Raw genomic sequence first — 18,692 nt, forward strand, 5'->3', positions numbered from 1 at the left:
ATGGCCTTAGACACTTGGACAGGTAAATGACAGTAGTATGGAAAACAGACCCAACCTTATACCTGATCAAGGGAAAATGAGGCAGAACTGGATGTCCCACCACATCTGGACAACCATGGAATGGTACCCCACCCACCTTTATCATATTAATATAATATATCATATAATATAGTAACTGAGATATTCTATATGACTTTGTCATTCTCCTAACAAATATTCAGTTACCATTAGTTATGAAAACTGATTAAGAATTTTAACATAAGTCAAGGGCAATCTGGGGAAACACATGATTGTATTTTAATGTCATATTTTATTAGATATGTTATCTTTCATTATCAAAGTTCCTCACACATTTTAATTAAGTACATATATATCAAAATGAAAAGATAATTAAGTTCTGAAACTCTTTTGATCTTTCTGAAAGTAATCAATGGCAGTATTTTTAATAACTGATTCTTTAGTTAGCTTAAATTTATTATATTAAAAATATGTTACATATTTTTAATATATATATATATAACATATATATATTAATATATTCATATATATTAATTCAAACCTGGGAAACTATAGAAATGTATTGAGTTAAAGCAACAGGATAATCACAATTCCCCAACTCAGGAAGTAGCTGCAACATGGGCTCTAGCATAACTATCTTTTTCCCTTACATAAAACTACCTTCTTCCTCATTTTACTAGGCTCTTGAATCTTGCCTGAGGAAAGATTATAAAAACTAATTTAATTGTAACTTAGTGATATTGCATCACAAATCAAAATGACAGCCCTGTCTTTTTTTCTGGTTAACAATCTAACATGGTGATCAGTTGAAACAATTCTAAGAATTCTTCAAAATCTTATTGTATCAACATGTATTGCTAGCAAAGTAACTATTTTGATTAAGTTGGACAGGAAATTCTGAAAAACATTTCATAAAATGACTATTAATGCAACTCATCTAAGGCACCTGGGTAGCTCAGTTGGTTAAGCATCTGCCCTCTGCTTGGGTTATGATCTCAGGGTCCTGGGATGGAGCCCCATGTCTGTTGGGCTTCTCCCTTCACTCTCCATCCCTGCTTGTGTTCTCTCTCTCTCTCTTTCAAATAAATAAATACAATCTTTTTTAAAAAATGAAAATCATCTATTCAGTTAAAAACACATATTTCTATCTTGACTTGATCAGGAACAATGATAATCAATACATGAGTGATTTAATTTTAACTAAGACTAGACAGGCACATCTTGAACTACCCCCAAAAGTTACTCCTACTGGACACTTGGGCTTGAGAGAGGAAAATCTTAACAGAAAATGGGAAGTTCTTCCATTCTAATTACATATTTAGAAAATGAATTGTGGATACACATGTATCTTTAGAATGAAATTTTGTTCTTTTTATGTAAACCAATATGATCAAGTTAAACATCCTAATTTGCAGTAGATGATATAAAACTTCATTACTTTGATTTTATTTTTGTGAACCTCTTCATATTACATCTTTTCTTTAAATGTTCTAAAGTTGTGTAAATATTTAAAACTCTGACCTCTGGGTTTCAGAAATTTGGGCATATGTATGAGCAGAAATAAAAAATTATTATCCCATTTCATTAAAAGTAAGTGAAAATGTGAATCTCATGTGACATAGTCTGCAGTGAATTTCAATAATAGAATAAAAGAGTTTGTATATGTGCTGCCAAAACAAGTACTAGAATAAAACAGTTTGGCCTCAGGGATGGAAGAAGCCAAAGTAAGGAATTCAAAAACAAGGAAACGGGCGTTTTTCCAGAAGCCGACCCATGGTGAAGAAAAAGCATCAGGTAACAGGTCAGCAGCAAAATCCCCTAGGTCAGGAGTCCCAGGCAAGACAGGGGTGCTCTGAAGTCGATGAGACCCTTGGAAAATTTCAGAGAATTATGGCCATCTTGGAATGGTGGTTCAGGGTGAACTCAACAAATCCAACAGGCCCACGCTCAAATCCTGCCCTCACCAGCTCGTAACTAGATACTCTTGGGCCAGTTACTGTCCTAAGAGCTTCAGTTTCTTCAAAATGTCAATGGAAATGATCACATTACTTACCTCCTAGGACCTTTGTGAGGAAACAACTATCCACATCATAATACACTTAGCACAAGGCCTGGCCTCAATCCAGCACAGACAGCTGGGAAGGGTCACATGAAGAAGAGGGAAACTGGTCATCGGGAACCAACTTACTATCTTACAGAATATAAAGAAGACAGAGTACAATCTCATAAACGTGGGGTCAGGCTGCCCACTGGGCACTTAGGAGTTGGGTCACTTGCTACTTGCTTAAAAATAAAAAAGCACATTTTCCCATTTAACAGGAAAAAGTGACTTGGAAATACAACCCAGTAGTTGTTACAATATATAAATTTGTCCAACCTACTTTCTGGTTATAGTCACACCATTACTCCAATAATTCATTTTTTATGACTCATAGTCACATGGTTTCTAGAAAGTGACTGAAAAATTAATATGAGTCATCTTTTCTAACAGCCCTAACTATATAATGTCTTTAAATCCTGCTTTGTCTAAGTTAAGCAGACATGCTTCCCAAAGGTCACAACCTCCTCCTCTGCCAAAGGCCTGAACATCTTCTCATTAGATCCCTAATTCTCTGTGAATTGCCCAGCATGACAACAAGGTTTAATAACTTCTCATCTAGAAAGACAGCCGCACACCTTTCTCAACACAGATGCAGCGTAGCTCGGCATCCCACTTTGCAAAATGCTCCTCTTTATCTTCTACCAGTGAAAACTCCACTTTCGTCTCTTATCCTCCAACTTTCAACATCAAATAGGAAAAATAATTAATTGAATTAATTAGCGGCAGACACTTGACATTCTGATAAAAAGTGTGCCTCGTGTTTTCCCTTTTAAAAGGCTTCCAATTTACTCCCTCCCCCCCGATTCCTTAATTATTTCTCAGATCTTTAATTACATGAGTCAAGACAAATTGATAGCTACAAACATCAAGTATATAAACTTGTCTTCACAGTGACAGCTTCAAATACTTCTAAGGTCAACTATGTTTAAAATAGGAGTCCTTCTCAGTTAAAGACTCTTAAATATTTCAAAATCTATCCCATAGGATATCAAATTTGATATCCTACTATACATACTGAATTCTAGGTACAACACGGAATAGCTTTTGTGCTACCAAAGCCAGCGTTAACTGTCTCTTTATTTGCTGTTAATTTTAAGACATATTCCCAATCTCAAGAGAGGTAATTACACTGGAAGAAAAATCAATTAGAGACTCTGCTTGTCGTGTTTCTCACCAAATCCCCAAAGCCCAAGAAATATTGTAGAATTAAGAAGTCAACAGTGAAGCATTAACGTGAGTCACAGAAAGACCAACCCTCTTTCAATTTGATGAAAGCTATACATTTGCAATCACGTCAAAGGCAGAAACACTTCAGAGCCTATCTAAGAAAATCACCTTGCAGAACTGATAACTAAAAAGGCTCACAATTATTTTCTTTAAAAAAAATTAATAAACCCTCAAATTCTTCCAAGAAGTTCTCTGTAATCCTTCAAGATTGAACTCTACCATTCCTGTATGTTTTCCCACCTACTATTTTGCAATATATAAATGAGAAGCATACTATTGAATGGTAAGGAGGGAGAACAATACTAACCAGCAAACTCTGCTCACTGAGCTCACAGTCTGCTACTCCATAATCACTTGGGCGGATGAGTCCAAATCCTCCACCAGCAGCAAGACTCCTGTTCGTGGACCCAGTTCTGAAAAGACAAGGCTGTCTGGTTCTGGGCCTGGGCTTAAGACCCGTACGAACCTGGGTTCAAACCCCAGCTTGACCACCTACTAGCTGTATGACCTAGAGCAAGTGATCTAACCTCTCTAATCTCATCTTTAAAATGAGAAAAGCAATAGCTGTTTACCAACGGCTTATCACATTGCGAGGCACACAGTCCCGCTCAAAAACAATAGCTATTATCGCGACGATCATTACAGGACTCGTATCTACTGCCACTTCAAGTTCAAGGAGTCTTTCACTGTGAGGACTCAATCTTTCACTGTAAGGACTAACTTCTTAATATTTTATGTGCATAAAATCATACACACACGCACACGTCGGACAATGACGAACCCAGATCCCTGGCACTGTGAGCCCCACCCGAGTTGCAAAGCGGCGGAGACAGGGAAACCAGGAAGTCTGCGTGGAGGAAGTGAGGAAATGTTCACATTAGTAGCTAGTCAAAGCCAAATCTGGACAACCACACTGGGCCATTTCCTATCTTGATTTTTATTATTACTGCCTGAATAATATAGGGCAGCTGATTTTTTTTTTTTTTTTCTCTATCTCGACAACAGTTTAGTTCAGAGGTGAGAGGAAATGAAAAGGGTGGTTTGTCAGGAAGTAAGTTCTCTTTACGCAGCTGAGAACGTGCACCCAACAAAAGCTATTTATGGAGCGATCTCCTTAACTAGTTCCAGGAACTTAAGTCTCAGGTGTAGGTAATGCTGTCACAAACTCAGAATGTGTAAAACTCTTGGCTGAATCTCAGAGAGTCTCCTAGTTATCATAGTGGGGTATTGGGGGGGGAGGCTCAGACTCCTGAGCTAAGTTTAATAAAAGTTGTGCATATTGGCCAGTGTTTCTTAGGATAGTCTAGACCACTATCATTTCAGCGTGGTATGAATAAACACCACAAAGCGAATTTTTTTTTTGCGGATAGAACCTTAAAACCACTGAAAGTCGAGAAGGATATTTGGTTTGCTATACCGTAAAAAGTCAATTCTTTGAATATATGCATATATTGATTTCAAAATATAACATTCATTTTTAAGAAAATGTAATTTATTGATTTAAATTGAAAATTTAAATGTTAAAAATTAAATTATTTGGAAAAAATTTGGAAATTATTAAGCTGGATTTTTAGAAGAAACCAAATTAACTGCTGCATTATGAAAATAAAACTATTTGCAAAATGGACACAGAGAAAATATAGGGTTAACATTTCTAAAAAAAAAAAAAGCATCAGTTAACAGTAATAGTAAATACATTCTTTATCTAACGATATAAAATCATCAAGAAACATAACATTTGATAGCAACTGCTCCTTAAGTTTGAGAATACAAGTTCTTAGCTGGGAAGAACGATCTCAGACAATCACCAATATGGTAGGATATTCCGAAGAATCCTCAAAAAATCATTTATTTATCAAACTTAGCTGTGAATTGGTAAAACACTTTTTTCCTATACAGGAATTATTTTCTTAGGATATATTACTGGTGTGGAATTTTCAGCCCAAAAGATTACAGCTTGTAATACCTGCCACCAAACTGGCCTCCAAAGGTGTCTCTTTTTCTATCACCATTCTCAACACCAGGTTATATCAGTTTTTGAAAGTTTCTGTTAATTCACTAGGTAGAGAGTGACATCATCACCGTGCTCAGTTTTAATCTGCATTAATGGGATTAGGAAAACATTTCTAGATGTTTCTTAACCATTTGTATTTCTCCTTTTACAAATTATCTATTCACATCCTTTGCTCGTTAATCAATTGGTATGTTCTCAGCTCTCTAATTTCTCTGTAAAAACTCTTTATACTTTAAAATCTTAAGGACGTGTATCTAGACATACTGATCAATATTTTACCAATTTGCCATTTGGCCTTTAATTTTCTTCTGTTGTGTTTTCCTTAATAGATTTTAAATTTTCATCTAAGTAAAACTTTTAAACTTTTCTTCATTTTATGGTACTTCTTCTGTACTTATGTATAAGAAGGTCTTCCCACTCTGAGATGAAAAATTGCCATGTTTTCCTCCAACTTATGGTTTTATTTTTTAATTTTTCAGAGAGTTTTATGGAGGCATAACTGACATACAGTCAACTGCAAGTTTAAAGTGTGCAATTTAATAAATTTTTACAAACACATAAACCTATGAAGCCAACACCCCATCAAGATAATGAACTAATCACTGGGTGCCTGGGTGGCTCAGTTGGTTAAGCATCTCAGCTTAGGTCTTGATCTCAGGGTCAAGTGTTGGGCTCCATGCTTGGGTATGGAGCCTACTTACAAAATAATATTAATAATAATAATAATAATGAACATAACTATCACCCACTTGTGGCATTGTGGTTTGTTTAGTCTTCATCCCATTTGGCATGGAGCTTCTAAAATCTTAGAATTTCCCAAGTAATAAGAGAACTATAGGTGGGGTTTTTTTGTTTGTTTTTTATTTTATTTTATTTATTTATTTGACAGACAGAGATCACAAGTAGGCAGTGAGGCAGGCAGAGAGAGAAGAGGAAGCAGGCCCCCCCGCTGAGCAGAGAGCCCGATATGGGGCTCAACCCCAGGACTCTAAGATCACATGACCTGAGTCCAAGGCAGAGGCTTAACCCACTGAGCCACCCAGGTGCCCCTACAGGTGTCTTTTGTAACATTAATGAGTTAGCTTTTGGAAAGCACCTAAGGAGGGGGCTGGTTGCTAGGAGAACCAACCATGTGATTAGAGATTAAAGGGTCAGAACTTTCAACCTCACCCCTCTGAGGTTCAGGGAGTATAAAGGGGCCAGAGACTGAGTCAATCGCCAATGGCTAATGATTTAATCAATCAAGCCTGTGGAATTAGGCCTCCATAAAAACTCAAAATGAGGGCACCTGGGTGGCTCAGCGGGTTAAGCCCCTGCCTTCTGCTCAGGTCATGATCTCAGGGTTCTGGGATCAAGCCCCATATTGGGCTCTCTGCTCAGCAGGGAGCCTGCTTCCCCCTCTCTCTGCTGTTTCTCTGCCTACTTGTGATCTCTCTTTCTCTGTCAAATAAGTAAATAAATAAAATCTTAAAAAAAAAAAAGACTCAAAATGAGGGTGTTTGGAGCACTTTCAGGATGATGAAGACACAGAGGTACTGGGGAGCAGTGTGTGTATAAAGGACATGAGAGATCTCTGCCCCTTCCCCTTACTTCAGCTTATGCCTCTCTTCCATCCGGCTGTTCCTGAGTTACACCCTTTTTAATAAACCAGTGATCTAGTAAGTAAAATGTTTCTGAGTTCTGTGAGATACTTTAGCAAATGAATAGAGTTATGGGAACCTCAGATTTATAGCCAGTCAGAAGTATGGGTAACGGCCTGGGCTTGTGACTGACATCTGAAGCTTGCGGGTGGAGAGGAAGGAAGTCTTGTAGGACTGACCTCTTACCCTGTGTGTTATGACATTATCATGGAGTAGATAGAGTCAGAATTGAGTGAAATTGTTAGGCACCAGCCAGTATCCCTAGAATTATCTGTTGGTGTGGGGGAAACCCATCCCCACACACTTGTTGGAAATAAGCAATTGAATCATTTCCTGCCTTACAGCATCACTATGAGATTAAGTGAAATGACATATGGAAAGCGCTTTTGTACACTTTAGTCTGACACACAAAACACAATAATTTTGAGTTACAATTGTCATTATTATTTCTAGACCCTGGTGCAGTGGCTTAAAGGTGCTGTGAGTAAGAGAGGCACAAGTTAGTCATAAATTACGATGAAGTTGAGTTGTTGCCCATGAAAGAATGGCTGCATGGCCAACAAGAAGCTTGTTAAGTGATATTAGCTGATAATTTAGTAAATTATAGAATCTATTCCTTGGTTTTGCCAAGCCTTGATTTGCTAATATGCTAAGAGACCAACACTAACCAGGATTCCAAGTCATTGATGTAGAAGTGAGCCAGTGTGTGAGCTGTAATAAAGATCCTAAGTACCACATGGGTTAGATCACTAGTCAATGCAGCCAGAACCTCATCTCCCTGCAGGTTGTCCCTGCACTGTGAGAGACAGAACGTAAAAATAGACAATAGCCAGACCATAAGTAAAAACTGAACTTTGACCCACAACATGCCCTCATCTACACAGGAAACCAATCTCCTTATCTGCAATAAACAACCCCGGAAACCAGCCCACCTATAAGTCAAAAGTGCAGGGAGCCAGATTGCTATCTCTGGTGACAATCCAGGGAGCTGAACAATAACTCTGTGATAATCAGCCCCAAACTATCAGGATTTGATTAATAACTGACAGCTTCAAGCTTAGGACCAACCAGAAAAAGCCAAATACCCACCCTAACCAATCACCCAAAATGCCCCACTTCTACTGAGGCAGCCTCCAGCTTTCCCCTGCCAACAGCCAATCCCAGCAGACCTGAAGACTTTCTTTTTTCCTTTTTGCCTCTGAGTCTGCCAAAACACAAGTGATGAATAAACAGACTTTGCTTTTCTCATGATTGGTCTTGGTTTATTTCCACAGCTGCAGGGATAAGCCAGGCGGAGCTGCCCACAGGGAGGCCTGCCATAGATACTGGTTTAGTTTCTTCCTTAGTAATTGCTCAGGAATGCTGAAAAATGCCTCCATTGTGTGTAAATTTTATTATTTTAACTGGGAGAGTTTGGGGACTGCCTTGTTATTGATTCATGGCTCTCTCATATATTTGATGACAGTGGTAACGATGACAATGATGGGGGTGGGGACGAGGAGGACAATAGGAATAATAACACCTAACATTTATTGAATACGTGCCAGGTGCTTTGATAAACACTTTGATCACGAAATCAGCTCATGGAATATGCTAGAATTCTCAGAGTGCATCAGCCGCACCTGAGGACTTAGTAGAACTGAAAATTCTCTGTCCTGTCACCCACCTACTGCTTGGCCCTCCAGAGGATTCTGATGCTGCCAAAGTTTGAGAGCCACTGGAATCCCTATGAATTCATTTTAATTCACATCATTTTAAGATAAGAACGTTGAAGAGCGCCTGGGTGGCTCAGTCCATTAAGGTTCTGCCTTGGCATGAGGTCATGATCTCAGTGTCCTGGGATCGAGTCCCCCCATCGGACTCCCTGCTCAGCGGGAAGACTGCTTCTCCCTCTGCTGCTCCCCCTCCTTGTGTTCCCTCTCTTGCTGTCTCTATCTCTTTTTGTTGAATAAATAAATAAAATCTTAAAAAAAAAAAAGATAAGACCATTGAGGCACAGGGCAGCTAAGTAACTTGTCCAAATTCACACATCTAGAAAGGAAGTAAAGGTTGGGTTGAAACCTAAAGAGTTTGAACCTCTATACTGCCTCTCTAGTTATGAGGGAAGATGTGACAAGTTTCCAGAGGGGTACCTGTGTGGTGTAGTTGGTTAAGCACCCAACTTCAAGACCAGTGGTGATCTCAGGGTCCTAGGGTCAAATCCCCAACTGGACTCTGCACTCAGTAAGGAGTCTGCCTGAGATTTTCTTTTTCCTCTGCCCTTCCCCACCTCTTTCTCTTTCTCTCAAATAAATAAATAAAATCTTTTTTTTTTAAGTTTCCACTTTAAGCTCAGGTGGTGATGTCAGGGTCCTAGGATCGAGCCCCAAATTGGGCTCTGTACTCAGTGAGGAGTCTGCCTGAGATTCTCTTTTTCCTCTGCCCCTCCCACCTCTCTCTCTCTCTTTCTTTCAAATAATTAAATAAAATCTTTTTTTTTTAAAGTTTCCAATTTTCATTATCTAATTAGTCTATATGGATACATTCACTTTATGAGATGTTAAATAATTAAAATGGAGTAAGGAAAAACAAATGAGAAGAAAATATTCTGATATTAAAGACTTTACTCCCCAGAGCCCAGGGGGATGGGGAGCCACCAGCCTAAGGGATTGAATACATTTCCAAGACCAGCTATTTTTCCCAGTAACCACTTTTTCCTTAAGGCTATATAGCAGTAAATTACCAAAAAACACAAACTGAGATCAGTCTCAAACAAATGAGATCACTTATGTGAAAATACTTTTTAAGGAATTGCACAAATTCAAGTTACTGCCATTATTGTTAGCTAGAACCAATAACAGTATCTGTAAGGCGATCCCCCTGGCACCTCTCCCTGCCCTCTGATTTAAGTTGTGTCCACTCCATGCCAAAATTTTGGTCAGTGTAGTGGGAGAAAGAGATGTATCACACCAGCTATTTGGTACCGTCTCGTCCAAAACAATGGGTAGATCATTTTCCATCCAGTTATTTTGGCAAAACCAGTACGGCCTCAGCTGCTTTGTTTGGACTAAGTAAATACCTTCTATGTCTTTTTCCACATTTAAGTCCCCATGAATTCTCCTTTGCCACCCTTGTTTCATGGAACTGTTCCTAGCCAGACCTTAGTTTATTCCTCCAAATTATCGTCTCATTTCTTTCTCTCTTTCAAACATGCTCTACAAACTCACTTTTCCTGGATCTTTTTCTCCACCTACCCATGTAACTATGATGAGTGGACATGACAATATTGTATAACCTGAGTTTGAAAAGTTTCCTGCACAGTCATCGTCTTCGTTATTCACAGTGGGTTTCTCAAGGGTTCCACGACATAATAACAAAAATAACAATAGCAATCACAACTACTACTTTTAATGAAGGCTTGGGATTTTCCAAGATCCTTGAGCCTTCATATCCACCCTGCAAGGCTGGGCGATGAAAGGATTTTTCCTCTGAAAGCAAATAATCTCTGTAAGGAGTCCTGCCCATAAACTATGCTTGGCTTATGTGAAAGTGTTATACCACACTGAGAGCCTTTACCTTTGTGATTCTTAATTCTTGCTCTCAACCACCCACCACCTAACCAGAGCTGGTCAGGGCCTCAGCTCTGGAATCACACATTCCACTCCCCGCCATGTGATCTTGGGTCTGTAGGGCTCAGGTTTAATGTCTGTGGAATGTAGTGAAGATAAATGCGCATGTAACCAGCGAACTGATGTGTCTAAGCTCAGCGGAATACAAACGTGAAAGGGTTTTTCTTTTCTCTGTGTGCTGCCTTCATAATATGCTACAGCAAATCCCTTTAACTTCATTTTGGAGATATCCCATTAATTTGGGGTTATTTGCAAAGGGGTTATTTGCAAAAAAATAAAAAAATTTATTAAAATTGCAAAGTCCCATCTAAAAAGATACTTGCAACTGACATGTCCAATAAAGTGTCAGTATCCAAAATACAAAAAGAACTTTGACAACTCAAAACAAAAACAAAAATAATAATGCAATTAGAAATGAGCAGAAGACATGAAAAGATATCTCTCCAAAGAAGACATACAGATGGCCAACAGACATATGGAAAGATCAACATCACTCATCATCGGGGAAATGCAAATCAAAGCACAGTAAGATGTCACCTCACATCTGTCAGAATGGCTAAAATCAAAAACATAAGAAACAACAAGTGTTGACCAGGATGTGGAGAAAAAGGAAGGAACCCTCATACACTTTAAGGGGGAATGCAAACTGTGTAGTCACCATGGAAAACAGTATGGAGTTTCCTCAAAAAAATTAAATATACAATCACCATGTGATCCAGTAATTCCACTACTGAGTATTACTCAAAGAATATGAAAACACTAATTTGAAAAGATATTTGCACCTCAACACTTATTGCAGCATTATTTACAATAGCCAAATTACGGAAGCAGCCTAAGTTTCCACCAATAGATGAGTGGATAAAGAAGATGCCGTATATATACATTAGAATATTATTCAGCTGTAAAAATGAATGAAATCTTACCATTTGCAACAACATAGATGGATCCAGAGGGTATAATGTTAAATTAAATAAGTCAGAGAAAGACAAATATATGTGGAATTTAGAAAACAAAACAAAGAAAGAGAAAAGTGACAAACAAAAAAACAGACTCTTAAGTATAGAGAACACACTGATGGTCACGGGGCGGGGGTGGAGATAGGTGAAAAAGATGAAGGGGATTACAAGCACACATGTGATGAGCACTGAATAACGTATAGAATTCTTTTTTTTAACATTTTATTTATGTATTTGACAGAGAGAGATCACAAGCAGGCAGAGAGGCAGGCAGAGAGAGAGGGGGAAGCAGGCTCCCTGCTGAGCAGAGAGCCCGATGTGGGGCTCAATCCCAGGACCCTGAGACCACGACCCGAGCCGAAGGCAGAGGCTTAACCCTCTGAGCCACCCAGGTGCCCCCTAGAATTCTTGAATCACTATACTGTACACCTGAAACAAATATAGTGTATGTTAATTATACTGGAATTTTTTTTTTTTAAGTTCTATTTAGTCCAGACTAATACAAAATTAGTCTCTGGGGTGCCTGGGTGGCTCAGTTGGTTAAGCATCCACCTCTTGATTTCGGCTCAGGTCATGATTTCAGGGTCATGAGACTAAGCCCCGTGTTGGAGTCCACACTCAGCACGGAGTCTGCTTGGGATTCTCTCTCTCACTCTGTCCCTCCCACTTCATACTCTAAATTAACTGATTAATTAAAATTAGTTCACACTCACTTTAATGATCATTTCTTCCCTTGAAGTGTCATTAACAGTCATTCAGTTTTAAAATGGTCACTTTCCCTTCCTGTTCCAAATACTCTATGACTGAGTTCCAAACAGTAAACGACTACATATTCAATGCTAAATCAAGTTCTGCTGGACTCTGGCTTAGAAGTTCTGCATTTACATTCTAATCTGTGGTTCTAGGGTTTGAAAATGAGAAAAGGAGTATCAGGGTTTTTGCTGTACCATGGGGAAGGAGAGGATAAGTCAGGAGCAGGCAAACTTGGGGGAAAATAAATGTTTGATTCCAGACAGGCATATACATAGTTTGTCTTAGAAAACCATACCATAAACATCCTAAATTATCATTACAGCTTAATTGACTTCCATCTAGACCACCTAAGCATTGGTCATTTCTCTTCAGCTCCTTCTAACGACCACATTATTTCTTCTTGCACTAATCCCATTGACCCAGGAGGAAGTTCAGTCATGTGCACTGCAGTTAACTCCAGCTTCCCGGGAGTGAGCAAAGGAATCCCCTGGGAAGAGGGCAACGAACTTGTGCTGACCACCTAGATACACTGACAAGACAAAACCAATGCGTGCACCTTACTTTGCACCTTAGAACATGCTTCCACATATATTAGAATTTTACCATCCAGCTTATACGTCATTTCTAATTCTATTTTACAGATGGGAAAACACTCAAATGTGTTTTACCCAAAGTGGCTTGACTAGTACATACTGGAACTGGAAAACAGACATTTAAAATCAATATTATCTCCTTTTAATGGAAAGAGAAATGGAGACACAGAAACCTAAAAAGCTCAAGTCACTGTGCAAATTAACAAGACTAGTGGAAGCAAGGACAGAACCTCCTTTCTTGCACATGCCTAATTTTGCCAACATACCACACCAAAAGTTTTATGCTGCTGGGGTCTTCCATTTTCAGTTCTCAGCCCTTTGGAGAGATGGAATCTTGCAGAACGTGTCTAACCAGAACTTTCCTGGGACCCCAGCTGGAAGAGACTCTCCTTTAGCTCAGCACTGTAGGACCCAAGGCTAACGACTCATAGCTGATCAAGTCAAATGAAATTTTAAGGTGGAAGTTGCTAAAGGAAGAACTCCATTGCCGGTTTATAAACAGAACTTTGAGATGTTTTTCAAAATAGTTCCAGGAAAGTGATATCCCCAAATTCCTATGGACTCACCTATGAAACAACCCCAGGGCTGACAGGAAGGATTTCCTTTAAGGGGCGCCTGGGTGGCTCAGTGGGTTAGGATCGAGCCCCACATCGGGTTCTCTGCTCGGCAGGGAGCCTGCTTCTCCGTCTCTCTCTGCCTGCCTCTCTCCCTACTTGTGATCTCTGTCTGTCAAATAAATAAATAAAATCTTAAAAAAAAAAAAAAAAGTAATCCACCACAGGGGCCACTCAGAAAGACAAGGCAGACCTTCTGATAAGCAACTAAACGTCAACACCTGATGTTTTGAAAAGACCCACAATATATTTTGCTTTCTGCCTTACAGAGCAGCTGTTCACCAGCCCACGTTACGGCTTGCCACTCTCATCCCATTGCCTGAAGAGCTACCCCCTACCTTCCTACTTGTCATTATAATAACCTCCAGAAACCCTAATAATAATTCATGTCAACTTTTAAAAATTGCATTTTTTTCTTGCATATGGAAGCAAAAACTGTCAGCGTCCATCACAACTTAAATGTTGAAACTTAACTCTTTGACATGCTTTTTCTGGTTAGGGGAGCCTTATTTATCTGCTTTTGCCCATGGCTCTTTACACATTGACTGGAATGGGGCTGGAGGTTACTTCAGCCTGTCTCAGATGCCTCCTTCTATTTTAGGAACAAATCACCTTCACAATAACAACTGATGGTAAACCAGTGGGAAGTTCAGAGTATGGTAGATAATGGTATTTGACTGTTGATTTCAGCCAGTTTTTATTGTGAAGAGCAATTCCAATTTCAGAGTTCAATTTGCCTTCAGAGTTTTCCTACATTCTATTTTTGTGGCTAGTTATTCAAATAAAATATATTTCTCAATATCACAGAGATTCAATCAAAAATTATTTTTCCTGTGGTCATTGAGACAGAAAAACTGAATTCACTATTCACTATTATAGTCAAATATAAAATACTTGATTTCTGGAATTAATTTTTACAATAGAATTACAATTTCCTTATTTCCCTATTTCCTTTCACCATGATATACAAATAAAAAGAAGAGAGATGTTTCAGAAGAAAATACCATTTACAGTAATTTTATAAACCTGAACTTTTTAGGGGCACCTGGGTGGCTCAGTGGGTTAAGCCTCTGCCTTCAGCTCAGGTCACGATCTCGGGGTCCTGGGATCAAGCCACACTGGGCTCTCTGCTCCGCAGGGAGCCTGCTTCCTCCTCTCTCTCTCTCTGCTTGCCTATCTGCCCACGTGCGATCTCTCTCTGTCAAATAAATAAAATCTTTAAAAAAAACTGAATTTTTTTGCTATTTAAGTAAAAATTTAAGTAATATTCATCAAACTATAAAATGACCTTTTCTGAACATTAATAATTAAGAATGTCTTATCATATGTATATTTACATAATAAACTAAGGTTCCTACAGTTTGTTTATAATAAGTTGTACTAGAGATCGGTTACTTTTTAAAGATCTATTTATTTGAGAGAGAAAAAGAGAGAGAGTGCAGGGGGTGGAGAGGTGGGAGACAGACAGAGAGGGCAGAGAGAATCTCAAGCAGACTTCCCGCTGAACATGGAGCCCAACATACGGCTCGATCTCATGACCCTGAGATCATGACCTGAGCCAAAATCAAAGAATTAGACACTTAACCCACTGAGCCACGCAGGACCCTTAGAGATTGATTATTAAACAGATTTCAAACTCATGCATTTATTTATCACATGTATATATTTTGAGCATCGGTCATATGTCAGGCACTGCTCTGAATTTGGGGATACAGTTGTGAACAAGTAGGACAAAATCCTCCCTCATGAAGCTTGCTCCATAAGCAGGTATTTTCTGATGTCATCCTTTGCTTTTTTAAATTTCTAGTCCCCTTATTCCAGTCCAAAAAGCCTCTCCAAAGCTGGCTTTCTAGGGTCCTTCTAGTGGGCTGCTTTGTTTTCCAACTCAAGAGCAAACACAGATCAAATGCCAACAACACCTCCATAGCTGCACAACACAGCAGTCCTGTGAGTGGAGTCAAATGTAGTACAACCCACCATCACGCCGGAAGCAAGTGGAATAAGTTTTACCTAATCTCTAGTGCCAGAATAAGGTACTTACTTCCAAAATGGCGCCAACATTCCTCAATTCATGATATTCATGCCCTTGCATGGTCTGCTTTCACAGGGTATCCTGAATCAGGGTAGGTTTTGTGACCAATAAAATATGGCAGAAGTGACATTGCCTAACTTCCAAGGCTGGGCCACAAAGGCGTTGCAAGTTCTGCTTGGTTTCTTAAATTATGCATTCTGGACAGTCAGTGGCCATGCAGTGAGGACATTACGAGAGGCCCACATGGAGAGGAACTGAGGTCTCCTGCCAACATCCAGGACAAACTTGACAGCCATGACCATCTTGAAGTAGAACTTTCAGCCCCAGTCAAGCTTTCAAATGACTGTTGCCCCATTTGACACCTACCTGCAATTTCATGGGGAACCTCAAGTTGGAACCACTCAGCCATACTGCTCCTAAATTCTTGACTCTCATTGCCTGTGAGACATAATAAATAATTTATCATTGTGTTAAGTCACTGAGTTTCAGGAAGATTGGTACACAGCAATGGACAATTATTACACAGGTTTATTATCAGCCAAACTCTTTTTTTTTTTTTTTTTGTAAACATGGTCTTTTTTTTTTTTTCTTTTTAAGATTTTATTTATTTATTTGTCAGAGAGAGGGAGAGCGAGAAAGCAAGCACAGGCAGGCAGAGGCAGAGGGAGAAGCAGGCTCCCTGCTGAGCAAGGAGCCCAATGTGGGACTCGATCCCAGGACACTGGGATCGTGGCCTGAGCCGAAGGCAGCTGCTTAACCAACTGAGCCACCCAGGGGTCCCTATCAGCCAAACTCTTAAAAGTGCCTAGACACTACCCTCTTGTACCATTAACTACTTGTTGTAATATCCTCTTCCTAACCTCAGGAAATGCACTCTGGGAGTTCATAAAGCAGTTGATATGATAAACTGATAGAGGTTACTATGTAAAATACTACAGATACATCAATAGTATGTATTTTCTCTGCTAAAACATTTGTATTTTTTTAATTTATTTACTTGACAGACAGAGATCATAAGTAGGCAGAGAGGCAGGCAGAGAGAGAGAGGAGGAAGCAGGCTCCCCGCTGAGCAGAGAGCCTGGGATCATGACCCGAGCTGAAGGCAGAGGCTTTAACCCACTGAGCCACCCAGGTGCCCCAAATATTTGTATTTTCAAAGAATTTTTCAGGTTAACAAACATTAGGTGTTTTCCTATGTAAATCACTGTGCTGGCCCCTCTGTGAAGTGTATGGGTGAACAGAGGAGAGACTCTTCCTTTAAGTACCTTATAAGGTAACAAAGGAGACAAAAAGGCAGAATATGAATTAAGGCAGATAGCATTTGAGTTGAGATTAGAAAGAGGAAGAGAATTGGAAAAGAACACAAGTGTATGAACTAAGGTCCATTATTAATGAGGATAATGTCTGGGTAGGTGACTTGGCAATTCTTTCATAACAATAATAATGAGTACTCATTTGTTGGGAGCCTATCTTACGCCAATCACTGATATATGATCAAATTTAATCTTCATTGCACAATCTGTGAAGGAGCTATTATCTCCTTTTCACAGGTGAAGAAACAAAAGTTCTAAAACATTAAGCCACTTTCCCAAGATCACCCAGATGGGAAATGGTGAGGCTGGGTGCTGACCTCACATCTTTTTGATGTCGAAACCAACACAAAATCTCCCCACTACACCACAATGAAAACAAGGAACCTTCCTAAGGACTCTGAACACATGCATGATCCCTGCGTCTTCAGGCCATTTACACCACCAATCTTCCCTCCAAAAAAATAATGCCATTAGGATGTGTTGACAGCTTACTTTTGATTTTAAAGAAGCCAGTCGGTCTCTAGACAAATCAATTCCAGAAGGAGAGTTTTGGAAGAATGCTGTGGTAACATAATGCATCTAAAAATTTCCAAAGGAGAAAAAGAAACTGTCAGAGGAAGGCCAGGGGCTTTTTGGTAAAAACACATTTTCTTCATTGCTCATGTCTAAACCTTCTGTCCTCTCTCTAGTATTCCAGGAGCCTGACTGACTCAATCTCTGGCAAATTTAAGTACCACATATATTTTTATATGGCACCATTCACTTTTCAACACTTGGCTTTGCATTCTGACAATTTAGCTCAAGTATTTGGATGAAAAATGAGTAGGACTGTTTTCTTCATTTACTCCTCTTTTTTTAGTACTTTTAAATTTATAATTTACATACAATAAAATATACAACTCTTATGTGGACAACTCAATGGCATTTTACTTATGTATACATCTTTAAGTCTACCACCCAGATCAAAATGGAGAACATACCCATCACCCCAAAATTTCCCTCATGCCTTTCTGGTCAATAACCACTATTATGACTATTCTGACTTCCATCACCATCAACTGTGTTTCCCATTCCTCAAATTCATATTAATGGATTAATATGTACTCTTTGGGGTCTGCCTCCTTTTGTTCATCATTTTTGCATTTCTTTCATATTATTGCATGTATTGGCAGTTTCTTTGTTATTGCTGAGTACTATTCCATTGTACTTTATGTGAAATACTACTGAAAAATTATTAGATCTACTTGGTCAATACCTGAGCTCATACTTTATATTTTGGGTGTCATCTCAAAAATGTAGATACAACCACCCAGACATACAAGACACATAATAACACATAATATTATCTATAACCATTTTCATCTTTCCCTGTTGTTCCTACTTTCTCTGGTAGCAGAAGAACAACATATGTTTGATAAGTAAATATAACCCGATATCTTCTGGCTGAAAACAATGTATGTTGGTCCAAATTGACTTGGAGTGAATATTAATTCATCTCAAGTTTCCAACCCCCAATGAGGGCTATTTCTATCTTCCCAGATTCACATCTGGATGGAGGGGAAGATGTTCCTACCTTCAAGGCAGCAGAAGGTGGGGTTTCAGACAAAAACCACCCTCAAGGTCTTTGCTGTCTGTTGCCCACTGAAAGTCAAGTCCCTTGTGTATTAGGATGCCACTCGCTGTAGCACTCACTGGTCCCCACCAGCACCTTCTGCCAGAGATCCTAATACTCAGCAGTCTCCCCATCTCAACCAGATCTGACACTACATCTGCATCCTTCTTGGGTTCCCAAAATTCTCAACTGCCTTTGCCACACCCCACTG

At 39.2% G+C, this 18,692-nt stretch overlaps 1 protein-coding gene and 1 long non-coding RNA gene across 2 annotated transcripts in view; both read right to left on the minus strand.

The window, feature by feature from the left end:
• COL21A1 (collagen type XXI alpha 1 chain) overlaps nt 1-13,501 on the minus strand; it is a 280,569-nt gene extending 267,068 nt beyond the window's left edge. Inside the window, exon 1 of the mRNA XM_032340301.1 lies at nt 13,477-13,501. The gene's annotated coding sequence lies outside the window, so the exon portion shown is untranslated. The remainder of the gene's footprint in view (nt 1-13,476) is intronic.
• A 66-nt stretch (nt 13,502-13,567) lies between these two features.
• LOC116588786 lies at nt 13,568-17,375 on the minus strand. Its single transcript, XR_004285084.1, has 3 exons — nt 17,362-17,375; nt 15,923-15,994; nt 13,568-13,607 (listed from the first exon to the last, which is right to left on the minus strand). It is a non-coding gene; the product is annotated as an uncharacterized LOC116588786 (long non-coding RNA).
• Between the last annotated feature and the right edge of the window lie 1,317 nt (nt 17,376-18,692).

The sequence above is a fragment of the Mustela erminea genome, chromosome 4 (assembly GCF_009829155.1).
Source record: "Mustela erminea isolate mMusErm1 chromosome 4, mMusErm1.Pri, whole genome shotgun sequence".
Lineage (NCBI taxonomy): Eukaryota > Metazoa > Chordata > Mammalia > Carnivora > Mustelidae > Mustela > Mustela erminea.